General features: G+C 41.4%; 1 non-coding gene across 1 annotated transcript; it reads left to right on the top strand.

The window, feature by feature from the left end:
* Positions 1 to 6,791: 6,791 nt before the first annotated feature.
* Positions 6,792 to 6,898, top strand: LOC118488654. The gene has a single exon (XR_004885198.1). It is a non-coding gene; the product is annotated as a small nucleolar RNA R71 (small nucleolar RNA).
* Positions 6,899 to 9,014: the final 2,116 nt, after the last annotated feature.

Here is a 9,014-nt window from a genome sequence, read left to right as displayed (position 1 = left end):
ATCAGAATCAGGCAGCTCAAACCCAAGCTGTGCAAAACCCTGCCCAGAATCCTGCACGACCTCACTTTCCACCTGGTTCGTGTTACAATTGTGGGGATCTGACCCACTACAGAAACAACTGCCCGAGGTTGGCAAACACAAATCAGGCACCAGCTCGTGGTAGAGCTTTTAACCTAAATGCAAATGAGGCGCGTGCGGATAACGAAGTGGTGAACGGTACGTTCCTTGTTAACAACCATCCTGCTTCTGTTCTATTTGATTCGGGTGCCGATAAGAGTTTTGTGTCCTTTGCATTTGAGCCTTTGCTTTCGATGACTAGAACAAAACTAGGAAAGCCCTTGACAGTAGAAGTAGCTAGTGGTGAACCCGTTGTACTCGACTCGGTTCTTCGAAATTGCCAGTTGAATCTCAATAACCATCTTTTCCCCATTGACCTCACACCGATGCAACTCGGGAGCTTCCATGTAATAGTAGGAATGGATTGGTTATCCAAGTACCATGCTGAGGTGGTATGTTTTGAGAAGTTGGTCCGTATACCGCTTTCGACTGGTAAGATCTTAGAAGTTCGTGGGGAGAAACCCGTCAGTGGTCTTAAGCTTATGTCTTTTACCCAAGCCCACAAATACCTACAAAAGAACAATGTTGCTTTCTTAGCACATGTTGTAGAGGAGAAAGGCAAGGGTAAGACTATCCAAGATATCCCTGTTGTTCAGGATTATCCTGAGGTATTTCCTGAAGAATTACCTGGTTTACCCCCTGTGCGCCAAGTTGAGTTTCGCATCGATCTCATACCTGGTGCAAATCCCATTGCTAAGTCACCTTATCGTCTTGCACCATCTGAGATGCAAGAGTTATCTAAGAAGCTTCAGGAACTTTCTAACAAAGGATTCATCCGTCCAAGCTTTTCACCTTGGGGTGCTCCTGTCCTATTTGTGAAAAAGAAAGATGGATCATTCAGGATGTGTATCGATTACCGTGAGCTTAACAAGCTTACCATCAAGAATCGATATCCCCTACCTCGCATTGACGATCTCTTTGATCAGCTACAGGGTGCTACTTGCTTTTCGAAGATTGATCTATGTTCTGGGTATCATCAACTTCGAGTTCTCGAAAAAGATATACCCAAGACAGCTTTTCGTACGCGTTACAGTCATTATGAGTTCACAGTTGTGCCTTTCGGTTTAACTAATGCTCATGCTGTTTTCATGGACTTGATGAATAGGGTTTGTAAGCCTTATTTGGACAAGTTCATCATTGTTTTAATTGATGATATTTTGATCTATTCTAAGACTCGAGCGGATCATGAGCAACATCTTCGTCTTACAATGGAGCTCCTAAAGAAAGAACAGCTTTTCGCCAAATTCTCCAAGTGTGAATTCTGGCTTAAGGAAGTTCAATTTTTGGGACACATCATCAACGAACAGGGTATACATGTAGATCCCGCCAAAATCAGTGTGATTAAAGATTGGGATACTCCTACTACTCCTACCGAGGTTCGTTCATTTCTTGGTCTAGCGGGTTATTACTGCCGTTTTATTGAAAACTTCTCCAAGATTGCAGTTCCTCTCACTACTTTAACTCAGAAAAGCAAATCTTTTGAGTGGGGACCTAAACAGGAAGAAGCTTTCGAGACCTTGAAACAGAAACTCTGTGATTGATGCATGTGTAGTGTAATATATTTTAGATATATATTTTAAGCCCTTTTTACACTTTTTAGCCAAGTTTTAAATTTATAAAACACGATATTTACTAACACTAAACACACATATGGGCAAGTGCACCCATCGTGGACGTAGTATAGTGTTGGTAAGATACCGAGGTCGTCCAAGGACACAAGAGCTTTTAGTACCGGTTTATCCTCAACGTCTAATCAAATCAAAATGTTAGAAAAAGATTTTTAAACTAAGAAAATAAAACTAACTAAATGCTGAAAAGTAAAATAAAAATAAAAACAGATAGACAAGATGAATCACTTGGATTCGACTCGTGTGTTAGTATAACCTTTGATTATTTTCGCACTTTTGCACTTGTTTAAGAGATTATCTTAGTTATTGTAGTAGGCCCCTCTTTTGAAGGCGACGTTACCCTCAACCCAGTAGTTTGAGTCAGCAAGGATACAATCCTAAAGGGTTGGATTATTGAAAGATAATTAATTAAGTTATTAATGCAAATTATGGTAGGCCCCTCTTTTGGAGGTGACGTTACCCTCGACTAAGTAGTCTGAGTCAGTAGGGATACAGCCCTAAATAGTCGGGTTATAGTATTAATAGTAGTTAACTTATGAGGGGATCAAAGAGTTTGGACCCCCGCCATCCAATACCTTTGGGTATTGAAGGAGGTCCTACTAAATTTGACCCAGGTCCCTTGCAGGACCTCTAAACGCTGAACAAGGGCAAGACCCTTACCAAACCGTTCCCTTATCCCCCGACCAGGTAGCCGACATACCTCCATATAGACCGTGGAGATATGAATGGTGAAAATCTTTTATTTTAGATAGACAGTAAAATAATACCAAGACACCACGGACAAACGATAAGGAAGAATCACCTTCAACATAAGCAACTAGTTATTAAAGTCATTAATACAAAACCAATTAAGAAGTGCAAAAGATTAAAAATAAAAAGTATTATGCTAAACACGTGTCTTCACCAAGTGATGTAAGAGACTTAGGCAAACATGGCCTTAATTGTCAAGAACTCTTACGATCAATCTTGGATCCCGAGACGACTCACACACTCTATGATGGATAATGGATGATGGTGGTGGATGATGGTGTTGTGATGGTGGTGGGTGGTGGATGAAGTGTGAGAGAGGTGGTGTGCCAAGAGATGAGTTGCAATGAATCCAAGCACTCCTATTTATAGGCTGAACAGAGGCCTGGGCACGGCCCCGTGTCCGTTGGGCACGGCCCCGTGCCTGTCTGACACTATCTCTCTTCATTAATTGTAATTCGCAATTACAATTAATGCGCCTGCAGTACTTTGGGCACGCCCCCGTGTTCACTGGGCACGGCCCCGTGGTGAGCAATAGAAGCTTCTACAGGTTTGTCTTTTCTGCTGCTTCTTGGGCACGGCCCCGTGCTCGCTGAGCACGGGGCGTGTTCAGCCTTCTGTCTTCCTTGTTTTACTTGGGAGGATGCTGTCGAGGGATCGGGCAGTCCACTTTTGTCCCTTTTCTTGTATTTGTGTTAGATTTAGCTATCTTTTTGCTTCTTTTGTTAATTTGAGCTCATTTAATGCTGAAAATACAAAAGGAAGACAAAAACACGCTTTTTCCAACATTAGTACTTAAAATGGGTTAGTTTTATGCCTCATTTGATGTAATTTATATGTTGCATTTTACACACATCAAATATCCCCACGCTTGAATATTTGCTTGTCCTCAAGCAAAACTCTTTAATATGTGGCTTACACTCCCAAAATGGAATGGGTAGAAGAGAAGGTTTTGGGCTTGTCACAGAGTGTCGGGATTTTCCAAGATTGTTTAGGTTTTATTTTTACTTATTTACAATCCTATTCGTCATGATTTATTAAAAACTTTTCATAAGGTAAATTATTTATTAAGGCATAACATACTTTTCTAAAATTCCATTTATATACAAGTTCACATACCTCATGGGAGAAATCACTCACACTCGGCCGAAGGTGTACTTTTAGTGAGTCACTCGAGAGCGGCCTGGAACTTATTCCTACCATAAGCTTGCCAAGCAATCAATCCTCCTCCTTTTTAACTTTATACTTTTGTAAATATCAAGAGGACTTTTTGGGTGAAAGGTTAGGCTTGGGCTAAAGGTGGGTGGTTGGGTTTGTGGTTAGTAGAAAAGGCGAAAGTCGTAAAAAGCGTCGGTTTTCGTAAAACATTTTGTTTTTGTGACTTTTTATTTTCAATTAAATATTTATTCAAACAAGCTTTTGTTTGAGGAACTTTGTTTGTTTATTTCTAACTTCATTGTAAAATATTTTTTTTTGTCACACGAAGACTGAGCTTGTTACTAAAATAAAAGGTAAAAATAAAAAGGGTTTTTGGTGGGTAAAAGGGTTTTGGGTTAAGAAATGAAAAGGTTTAGGCTCAAAGGGGCTAACTAGGGGAATTTTTTTGGGTAGGTGAAAAGAAAAATAAAAATAATGGTGTTGAAAGAAAAAGGGTTAGTCCTAATGCCTCCATCATTTACTTACTTGGGTTTAAGTTGGTAAGGACCGGGAATGAATTGTCGTGGCAAGTTCTAGAGTCGTAAGAACCAAGCGGCTATTCACACAAGAAACGAAAAATGAGCATTTAGCGTAAAGATGTATATTTGTACGATCAATAAAGGCTCAAAACTCACTTTTGTGGGAATAGGTTTTTTATGTGATCAAGTATATATAATCGAATTTTAACTAAGCTTGTCATGCCGTTTCATAATTTTCTTATGTTTGTTCTTTTTATCACGACGCTATCGGTTGTAAACTTATAAAAATATAACTTTTTTAGTCTTAGAATTCCCAACTTAAACTTAGACAAGTAAAAAAATGAAAAATTTTTTTGAAAAAATTTTGGGGTGATTAGCGGTTCCAATAGAGTTTTGTGTAAGGCTTGTTATTAGGACTTGCAAAATTCAAGGTTTTAGCATCCCCCCCCCCCACACACACACACTTAAATTACACATTGTCCTCAATGTGTCCCAAAAATAAATTTTTAGGTTGATTGAATGTGCAAAATGGTGTTAAAAGCAAAATTTTTATGTTACTGGCAGTCTGGACACGGCCCCGTGGTGACCGGGCACGGCCCCCTGTTCAGGTGCCAGTAACAATAATTAAAGAAAAGAAACAGAAGCCTGGGCACGGGGGGCGTGTTCGGTGAACACGGCCCGTGTCCAGTTACCTGAACTGGGCATTTGTCTGCAGGATGTTCAGCACGGGGCCGTGTTGGCTGGGCACGGCCCATGCTGAACTTACTGTAATAGAGAAATTGTTGTCGGATGCCCTGTTTTCGACCATGGGATTATGTTTCTCGTTTCCCTTGTCATCCTTGACCACCATGAGTGTGCTTTATTTCTACAAATTAAAACTAAAAGATTAAATTTAAACTAAGGATAGTTCCGCGGATTGCCTCTGTGGTGCGCCACGTTTATAAGGGTCCTTGGCTAGACCCAAGTCAAGGTTATATGTTTTCTGAGCGGGATGTTTTGCATCCCATGTTGCACCGTTGGAGAGCATCATCCAAACTCGAATCAATAACCTTCATGTAACTGACCGGGTCATCGTCCTCTATTCTCTTCCCAACCCCGAACTTTACTTCATCATCCCCATATTTCAAAGTGAGTGTTCCGTCATTCATGTCTACCACTGCTTGTGTGGTGGCGAGAAATGGTCTCCCTAGTATGAGGGGGACTTCGGTGTCTTCTTCCATATCAAGTATGACAAAGTCGGCCGGGTAGACGAAATTGTCGACCTTGACTAGGAGATTTTCAATGACACTTTGCGGGAATTTGACGGATCGATCAGCAAGTTGTATGCTCATTTTTGTAGGACTCGTTTTTCCTAGGCCGAGTCTTTTGAACATTGATGAGGGCATGAGGTTAATGCTTGCCCCAAGGTCGGCTAGTGCATTACGAACGGGGGAGTCCCCGATCGAGCAAGGAATTGTGAAGCTTCCGGGATCGATTTTCTTTTGGGGGAGTTTGTTGAGTACGAGGGCAGAGCATTCTTCGCCTAAGTTAACTAATTGCAATGTTTCAATTTTCCTTTTATGAGTGAGGAAGTCCCTCATGAACTTAGAGTATTTAGGCATTTGGGTTAGGACGTCAATGAAAGGAATGTTGACATGCAATTGTTTTAGTAGACTTTCGAATTTTGCAAATTGCTCATTGGTCTTTTGACGGATTAACCTACCGGGGTACGGAACTCGAGGAGCCTTGGTGGGCTCTGATGAGGGAGGGGAACCCTTCTCTTGTAAGGGCGGTGTTATGGTCTCCTCGGTAGGCGGCGGGCCTTTCGTAGGACCCACGGTGCGGTTCCGTAGTGTTATGAGATAAACTTGCGCCTTTGGGTTTGTTTCGGTATTGCTTGGTAACGCGCCTTGTGATCTCTCGGAGAAATTTTGTGCTAGTTGACTTATTTGTTTTTTGATGTTTTGAATACTAGCTTGTTGATTTCTAAAATTTGATCTAATTGTAGAAACCTATCCGAGTTTTTCTTTTCAGTGTCGGAGATGAGGCGAGATATAGTATCTTCAAGCCTTTCTCGTCCACCTTGTTGTTGAGGGAAATTTTGTGACTCATTTCTTGGTTGTTGAAAGTTTGTTCGTTGGTTTACGCTCTGTTGGTTACTACCATTGCTGGGTTCTCTCCAACCAAGGTTAGGGTGATTTCGCCATCCTTGGTTTGTAGGTGCCCGTTGGAGGACCCGACGGCCTAGGTCTATTATCAGTGTAGTTTACCAATTCTTGTTGATCGTCTGTTTCTTTCATACAACTCCAACTCCAACTCCAATTTTCATGTGGCCCACCACACCCTTCACAAGCCATAACCGAGACCGTTTTTATCATTTCCAATTTTTTTTATTTTTGAAGAAAGGGCCTCGATTTAGGCTTGTAAAGAAGTGCTTTCATCAACCTTATGGGCGCCCGGGGCAATGGATTTATTGCCTCGGGGAGTGTGCCACTGAAAATTGGTTTGAGCAATTTCCTCAATTTGATTATATGTTTCATGCGGGCGGCGATTACCTAAAAGTCCCCCGGAGCTAGAGTCAAGTGTTTGCCTTATGTGTGGCAACAGCCCATTATAGAAAGTGGATACTTGTTGCCATATCGCAAGGCCGTGATGTGGACACTTTCGCAATAGCTCCTTGAACCTTTCCCAAGTTTCATATAAGGGTTCCCCGTCCTCTTGTGAATATGTATTAATTTCAGTCATTAATTTAGCCGTTTTAGCGGGAGGGAAATACTTATATAGAAATTTTTGGGCTAGTTCATCCCAGGTGTTTACCGATCCAGCTGGGAGGGCGTTAAGCCAAGCTTTTGCTCGGTTTTTTAGTGAAAAAGGAAACATTCGGAGGCGGATGGCGTCATTTTATGCTCCATTGATCCGAAAGGTTTCACATATTTCTAAGAAATTAGTAATATGTAGATGGGGATCCTCGTCCGCAAGCCCACGGAAGGTTGCGGAGTTTTGAAGCATCTGTATCAAATGCGGCCGAAGTTCGAAGTTATTGGCTTCAACATTCGGTGCATTGATAGCGGCGCCAAGATTACCTACGGTGGGTCGTAGATAATCCATGAGGGTACGTTGGTCCGCCATTGGAAGTGGGTTCCCCGAAACCTTCTCTTGGATTTTAGCTTTTAGTCTTTTTCTGAGAAAGTGTTCGGGTTCTTCTAGAGGTTCTTTTATGTCTTTATTAGAACTGGAGCTCATACACTACGTAGAGGTGGCGTCTGGTTCCAAGTCCTGCAACAAAAACAAAAAAGACTGTTGGTCAGAAGGTTCACCACGGCCCCGTGCTCAGTGAACACGGCCCGTGGTCGGAGTTACAGTGATTGTTTTCCAGATCCCAGTTACTGGAGAGTTGGACACGGCCCCGTATTGCACCGACACAGCCCCGTATTGCACCGACACGGCCCCGTGGTCAGCCTTCTGTAACTTGGAAAACTAAAAACTGTCAGTAACAATGCTGGGCACGACCCGTGTCCGACCAGGCACGGCCCGTGCTGAGCTCTGCAGAAGCTGAAAAACTTAAGAAAATCCTAAAAAAATTAAAAGAAAATAAAAAAAACGATTAGGCCGTTGATTCCTAACTTTCTTAAAATCCTTGTGTCCCCGGCAACGGCGCCAAAAACTTGATGCGTGTGTAGTGTAATATATTTTAGATATATATTTTAAGCCCTTTTTACACTTTTTAGCCATGTTTTAAATTTATAAAACACGATATTTACTAACACTAAACACACATATGGGCAAGTGCACCCATCGTGGATGTAGTATAGTTTGGTAAGATACCGAGGTCGTCCAAGGACACAAGAGCTTTTAGTACCGGTTTATCCTCAGCGTCTAATCAAATCAAAATGTTAGAAAAAGATTTTTAAACTAAGAAAATAAAATTAACTAAATGCTGAAAAGTAAAATAAAAATAAAAACAGATAGACAAGATGAATCACTTGGATCCGACTCGTGTGTTAGTATAACCTTTGATTATTTTCGCACTTTTGCACTTGTTTAAGAGATTATCTTAGTTATTGTAGTAGGCCCCTCTTTTGAAGGCGACGTTACCCTCAACCCAGTAGTTTGAGTCAGCAAGGATACAATCCTAAAGGGTCGGACTATTGAAAGATAATTAATTAAGTTATTAATGCAAATTATGGTAGGCCCCTCTTTTGGAGGTGACATTACCCTCGACTAAGTAGTCTGAGTCAGCAGGGATACAGTCCTAAATAGTCGGGTTATAGTATTAATAGTAGTTAACTTATGAGGGGATCAAAGAGTTTGGACCCCCGCCATCCAATACCTTTGGGTATTGAAGGAGGTCCTACTAAATTTGACCCAGGTCCCTTGCAGGACCTCTAAACGCTGAACAAGGGCAAGACCCTTACCAAACCGTTCCCTTAACCCCCGACCAGGTAGCCAACATACCTCCATATAGATCGTGGAGATATGAATGGTGAAAATATTTTATTTTATATAGACAGTAAAATAATGCCAAGACACCACGGACAAACGATAAGGAAGAATCACCTTCAACATAAGCAACTAGTTATTAAAGTCATTAATACAAAACCAATTAAGAAGTGCAAAAGATTAAAAATAAAAAGTATTATACTAAACACTTGTCTTCACCAAGTGATGTAAGAGACTTAGGCAAACATGGCCTTGATTGTCAAGAACTCTTACGATCAATCTTGGATCCCGAGACGACTCACACACTCTATGATGGATAATGGATGATGGTGGTGGATGATGGTGTTGTGATGGTGGTGGGTGGTGGATGAAGTGTGAGAGAGGTGGTGTGCCAAGGAATGAGTTGCAATGAATCCAGACACTCCTA

The sequence above is a fragment of the Helianthus annuus genome, chromosome 16 (genome assembly GCF_002127325.2).
Source record: "Helianthus annuus cultivar XRQ/B chromosome 16, HanXRQr2.0-SUNRISE, whole genome shotgun sequence".
Taxonomy (NCBI): domain Eukaryota; kingdom Viridiplantae; phylum Streptophyta; class Magnoliopsida; order Asterales; family Asteraceae; genus Helianthus; species Helianthus annuus.
The sequence above is the reverse complement of the archived record's forward strand: the minus strand, read 5'-3'. Positions and strand labels throughout refer to the sequence as shown.